Here is a 6176-nt window from a genome sequence, read left to right on the forward strand (position 1 = left end):
TGATTTCCTGGCTGCTGGTATCAAGAGTGCTGATTGTGGAACCAAACAAACTAAAACTGTTAACAATCTCAATCTCTTCACCATCCATAATGATGTTGCCAATTGGTCCAGTGGTGAGAATCTTTGTTTTTTTGATGTTGGGCTTCAATCTGTATTGAAGCCTGTAGTCCTTGACCTTCTGCAGCATGCACTTCAGGTCCTCCTCAGTTTGAGCTAGCAAGGTTGTGTCATCTGCATAATGCAGGCTGTTGATGAATTTTCCATCAATCCTGATGCCACATTCCTCCTCATACAGCCCAGCATCCCGGGTGATCTGTTCTGCATACAGATTGAAAAGGTATGGAGACAGAATACATCCCTGGCGAACACCCTTCCTGATTTTGAACTATGCAGTGTCTTCTTGCCCTGTTCTAATGACTGCCTCTTGGTTCAAGTATAGGTTTCGCATAAGCAATCAAATGTTCTGAGATTCCCATTCTTCTCAGAGTCAACCACAGTTTGTTGTGATCCACACATTCAATGAAACAGAGATAGACATTCCTCTGATACTCTGCTTTCTGCCAAGATCCATCTAACATTAGCTATATATAATATCCCTAGTATCATGGCCTCTTCTAAACCCAGCCTGCACATCTGGCAGTTCTCTATTGACGTGTTGCTCCAGTCGGTTTTGGATAATTTTCAGCAGAATCTTCTTGCATGTGATATTAATGAATGGTATTGTTTGATAATTTCCACACTCTGTCGGGTCATCCTTCTCTTGAAAGGGAACAAATATCTATCTCTTGATTTAAGATATCCTTCCTTTACTCCTCAGGTGGTCTTTCAGTCCATTATGAACTTGTAACCTTCACTTCCAAGTCCAAAGGTACAAGAATGTATCTTTTTGTTGTCAAGCTAAACAGCCATTTTCATTCTGTGACAATGTACTTTTCCCTGTCTGGACTGTCTACACCTCCATAAATGTCAGCTTTTACTTAAGCAGATTCCATGATGTTGCTTTATATAACATTTACGATATTTACCCATATTATTCATTCTTGACATTGTACAGGAAATACCTTACTTTTTCATATACCATACAAATACCGCAAGAAATAGAAATTTTTTTCCGTTGAGAGAAATTTGGACAATTTCTAAATTTTGCTTGTTATGAATAGTGTTGTTGAGTGAATAACGGTGTGCGTGTTACTGATTTACTTGTCTGATCTATCTGCTGCTTAAAAAATGAGTTGAAAATAACCCATTTTTTATTTCTTTGTAGTTTTATCATACCTTTTCAACATGTATGCAAAGCAGATTATCCGAGAGGCTGGGCTCTATGAGGAGAATTGTGGCATCAGGATTGGTGGAAGATCTATTAACAATCTGCGTTATGCAGATGACACAACCCTGCTTGCTGAAACTGAGGAGGACCTCATGCACTTGCTGCAAAGGGTCAAGGACTGCAGCCTTCAGTATGGACTGAGGCTCAATGTCAAGAAGACAAAGATTCTCGCCACTGGACCAATTGGCAGCGTCAGGATGGATGGTGAAGAGATTGAGATTGTTCACAGCTTCAGTTTGCTCGGCTCCACAGTCAACACTCTTGGCACCAGCAGTCAGGAAATCAAAAAGCATATCGCGATGGGAAAGTCTGCTGTTAGGGACCTCTCAAAGGTACTCAGGAGCAACAGTGTCTCTCTGGAGACTAAGGTGCGCCTGATACAGGCCATGGTATTTGCAGTCACTTGTTATGCATCAGAGAGTTGGACAATGACTAGGGAGGACAGAAGGAGAGTGGATGCTTTTGAGCTGTGGTGCTGGAGAAGGGTACTGAATGTACCATGGACTGCCAGGAAAAAAACAGATTCATCTTGGAGGGGATTAAACCAAGCTACTCCTTGGAGGCAGGGATTCTGGGGCTTCATCTGACATACTTTGGACATGTTGCCAGGAGGGACGGATCCTTGGAGAGGGACATCATGCTTGGGAGGGTGGAGGGACAGTGCAGGAGGGGAAGACCCTCTATGAGATGGATTGATATGGTGACTGGGGTAATCGGGATGGGTGTGTCAGAGGTGGTGCAGTTGGTGCAGGATAGAGCAGGGTTTAGGGCTGTTGTGCATAGGGTCGCTATGAGTCGGAAACGACTCGACAGCACATAACAATAACAACAACAGTTTTATCAACTTAACGCCTTTTATAGATATATTAAATTTAGAACATTTAAACCACTTTGTTGTTGTTATGTGCCATTGAGTCAGAATCGACTCATAGCTGACCCTTCAGCAGGTTTTCAGTGGCAGTTAATAGCTTGGGAGGAGATTGCCCATCTTTCTCCCATGGAGCAGCTGGTGGATTCGAACCCCGTGCCTTTGAGATTGCAGTGCAGTTTCTTAGTACTAGCCCAACAGAGCTAGTCCAATTCCAGTCACTATCACGGTATCATCTCAAGACTTAGTGGCGTCAAGCAGTATTTTATTTTCTCATGTTTTTTGTCAAGGAGGAATTTGAGAAAATTCAGATGAGCAGTTCTGGTATCGGGTCATCTATGTGGTTTGGCTTGGAAGGAGGAGTGGCATCCACTTCCATAATAGCTTGCCTCCAGAAACCCTATGAACCTGGAGAGAGGATGAAAGGCACCCAATCGTCGAGGACTCTCCTTCATAGAGTCGCTATGAGTCGCCTGCGACTCAACGGCAACATGTGGTTTGGTCATAAAGGTGGAAATAGCTGAGGGACCAGAGCATCTGGGAGTTGGCTGTACATTTATTTTTTATTTTTTAGGTAATGTCAGAGCTTCTCCTCATGGGTTGGTTTTCTGGGCCACTTTGTGTTTCCTCACAGTATAGGACTGTTCTACCATTGTTCCAATAGGCAAAATCATGATAGATAGGAAAAAGATTGAAATTGTCAGTGATTTAACAATTGAATCCACAAAGCACCCTTGGTACCAGCAGTCAGGAGATCAGATGTATAGCACTGAGAAAGTCTGCTATCGGAGACCTCTCCAAAGTCCTGAAGAGCAATGATGTAAGTTTAAAGACTAAAGTGCACCTGACCTGATTCAAGCCATGGTTTTCCCAGTCACCTGCTATGCACCTGGGAGCTGGACAATGAATAGGGAGGACAGAAGAAGAATCAATGCCTTTGAGTGCTGAATATCCCATGGTCTGCCAAACAAACAAACATGTCTTGGAGAACGTGCAGGTAGAATGTTCCTTGAAGACAAGGAAGACAAAGCTTCATCTCATACTTTGGACATGTTATGAGAGGCTATTCCTTGGAGAGGGACATCATGCTTGGTAAGCTGGAAGGTCAATGAAGGAGAGGAAGACCCTTAGTGAGATTCAGTGGGCTCAAATGTGGTGGGGATGATAAGCATGGTACAGGATAGGGTTCATGGGGTCACTGTGAGTCATGACTCAACAGAACCTAACAAAAACAGTGAACAATTGAAAGTTGTAGTTGTGTTCTTAGCCTTGGAAATCACATGCACCATTGCTGCATTCTGTTACTTATATTTAAGTCCCAAACCTGTCTACATTCAAGGAGAAAGGAATTAAAGGTCATCTGTGGCTGAATAGCAAATGATTAAGAAAAGTCATGTGGTCCAGGAAATATTGTTACAGTCACCTTTGGAAAATCTAATCTGACATTCTTTATCTCCAGTGTCTGCATTAAGATGATTTGATGCGTTGTTAATATAACTAAACCCAGTTCCAATGGGTTGCTGTTTATCTAGTATGATCTTTTCTTCTTAATCTTTCTGTAGCCTTATCTTACAGGTGTGTCTTTTAAAAAATATCATATAGCTTGATTATTTTTTAAACCAGTCTGATAATCTTTGCCCTTTACCTGGAAAGTGTAACCAATTTTATAAGTTATGGTGGTTGAAATACTTGGATTTATGGTTACTAATATATTTTTGCTCTGTTTATTAATCCCCTCTCTTTTCCTTTTTGTCTTCTTGTGGATTAAATTCTTCCCACACCAATTCAATTTTTTCCACTCTGCAAGTCTGTAAAGTGTACTCTGTTTCTCTTGTTCCCCCAACCCGTCGGCCCTGACATCAGTTCTAAAGTTAATCATTATCTTTATGTACAGGATCTTAGAAAAGTTTAACTTCACTCTTCTCTCTCTTGACATACATGCAGTTGTTTCCTTTTGCTCTTGATTTGAAACTTTCTTCATTAGACATAGTTTGTATTATTTTATGTAGTCAATATTCCTTTATCTCTTCCCTGGCTGTTTTGCTTGCTTCTCATTCTTTCTTACATCTCAGACATCCTTTCTGGGATCATTTTCCTTCTTTATGAAATATGTTAGTAAGTTTCTGTTGGAAGTAAATATTCAGTATTTGGTTATCTAAAGATATCTTTATTTTATTCTTATTTCTTATTGTTGAGTAATAATTTCAAGAAGTATAGAATCCCAGGTATCTTCTATCTCAAAGACCATGTCTATGGTGGTTCAAATCCATCAGGTCCTCAGGAGAAAGATGGGCAAGCTCCTTTCCTGTGATCTACACCTTGGAACTCAAAGGAGGATTAGCTATGAGTCCACTCTGACTCTACTGCAATTTGTTCTTAACGCAATGAAGGTATCATTCTTATGTGTCTGACTTCCATCATTACTCTTGAGAAATTATCTGTGCAAATTGTCTCTTTGTAGATAATGTGTCTTTTCCTGACTTCATTAGCTTTGATATTTTTCATTTCCTTGTCCTGTGTCCATGTATGGTGCAGAGAATTAGTGACATGGCTTTCTAGCCATAGTCTTCATAACTCTCATCACATGAAAGGGCAGAGCTATGCAAATGTGAAGTGCTTATGCCCAACCAAGGGGATGGGATAACCTGCTAATAATTTAAATAAGATAAATGACATCTTTTGTGTGAAATCATACAAATAAGATGTATAGAATGCTAACCTGGGGATTGGCCAGTTTTGCCATCCTATCAAGCTTTTGGTCAATATCCTTTCCAGCAGCAGCCAGGAAAACAAAAGACCTACTGCACTGGGAATGTCTGCTTTCAGGGACCTTTCCAAAGTGCTGAAAAGCAGAGATGTCAATTTGAAGATTAAGATGCACCTGATTCAAGCCACGGTCTTTTTCCATCACTTGCTATATATCTGAAAGTTGGACGATGAGTAAGAATGACTGAAGAAGAATCAATGTTTGAGTTGTGGTGCTGGAGAAGCATGCCAAATATCCCATGGGCTGCCAAAAGGACAAACATGTATGTCTTGGAAAAGGTGGATCCAGAGTGTTCCTTGGAGACAGGACAGTGGAGCTTCATCTGACATACTTTGGGCATTTTAGGAGGGGCCAGTCCTTGGAATGTCAATTGGTATTCCATCAATACCTGAGGCTTTCTTTTTTTGCCAAGTCCTTCAGAGAGCAGCCTGAACGTCCTCCTTCATCACCATTAAAACTCTTGATCATATGTTGTTTTTTAAATTCTTCTGTGTCAGCCAATTCTTTTTTTGGTACAGTGACTGTATATTCCTCCCATGTTCTTTTAATGCTTCCTAGATAATTCAATATTCTGTCCATAACATCCTTAAGTATTGCAACTGGAGGTTTGAATTTGTTCTTTAGTTCCTTCAGCTTAAGAAATGCCAAGCAAGTTAGGCCCTTTTGCTTTTCAAACTCCAGTTCTTTGCACATTTCATTTTAATACTTTATCTTCCCATGCTACCCTTTGAAATCTTCTATTCAGCTCTTTAACTTCTTGATTTCTTCCCTTTTCTTTGGCTTCTCAGGGCTCTACTTCAATATTCAGAGTCTCTTCTGACATTCATTTTGGCCTTTTCTTCTTCTGTCTTTCTAACGATCTTTTCATTCTTTGTGAATAATATTCTTGATATCCTCCTACAGCTTGTCTGGTCTCTGTTCATAAGTGTTCAAGACCTCAAACCTGTTCCTGAGTTGTTTTTTAAGTTCAGGTGGGACAGACTCAAGGTCAAATTTTTATTCATGTGGATTTGATTTTACCTTCTTTAGCTTTAATTTGAACTTGCATATGAGTAGCTGATGATCTGTTCCACAATCAGCACCTGGCCTAGTTTTCTCTGCTGATATTGAAATTCCAATGATTCAATCAACACTCTTGGCACCAGCAGTCAGGAAAATAAAAAGACGAATTGCATTGGGTAATCTCTTGTCAAGGACCTCTCCAGAGTACTGAG

The sequence above is a fragment of the Elephantulus edwardii genome, unplaced genomic scaffold (assembly GCF_000299155.1).
Source record: "Elephantulus edwardii isolate Elephantulus edwardi_28Jun2011 unplaced genomic scaffold, EleEdw1.0 scaffold00151, whole genome shotgun sequence".
NCBI classification, from domain to species: domain Eukaryota; kingdom Metazoa; phylum Chordata; class Mammalia; order Macroscelidea; family Macroscelididae; genus Elephantulus; species Elephantulus edwardii.